We start from the raw sequence: 787 nt of genomic DNA, 5'->3' as shown, positions 1-787 counted from the left end.
TATTTACGGACATTTTCAGTTTTCAATTTTTTTAGTTTTTTTTTTATAAATATCAATAAAGTTTTATCTGTTGGGCCAAAAAGTGTAAAAATTTAATACAAAGCTCCTGATATATTGTTACAATATCAGTGTAAAAATAGTAAAAATACATAAGCACAATTTTTTTGTTATAAGCATTTGAAGTTCAAATTTGGACGAAATTACATATTAAAAAACCTGGAATAAATATTTTATTTATTTTGTTGTGATTGTAATGATTGTATAATATTATTTGTGGGTACTTGAAACGTCTAAAGTATACTATTATATAACTATGGACTATGATAGTACCACCGTTTGTTGTTGATGTATAACGCGTTACCTGATGGATATTGTGATATGATTAATTTGGAATTTATTATATTGTAATGAACGGAACACATATTCATTATGGTTAATATCATTTATTGTATTGGCAGAAACAAGTTAATATAACACAATAAAATATAAAACATAAAATATAATATACACGTAGTAATATCAATTTAATTATCCCGTGTGCTGATTACGGGTAAAATAAAGGTAGGAATATAATTCAAATGTAGTAATTATTGTAATGAAAACCGAAACGCTGTTTGTGTTTGATGGAATTGTTTTATTCAACGTTTATTTTCATATATTTAATTTTCAATGTATACAAATGAATATTTGTTTCTACAATATTACAGATCAAAATCGTTTTATACTCTTAGCGAGTTCACAAGTAAAATATGTAATTTAGGGATACATAAATTCGGGGGGGGGGAGG

This window comes from Acyrthosiphon pisum, chromosome A1 (genome assembly GCF_005508785.2).
Source record: "Acyrthosiphon pisum isolate AL4f chromosome A1, pea_aphid_22Mar2018_4r6ur, whole genome shotgun sequence".
Lineage (NCBI taxonomy): Eukaryota > Metazoa > Arthropoda > Insecta > Hemiptera > Aphididae > Acyrthosiphon > Acyrthosiphon pisum.
This window is presented reverse-complemented; position numbering follows the sequence as displayed.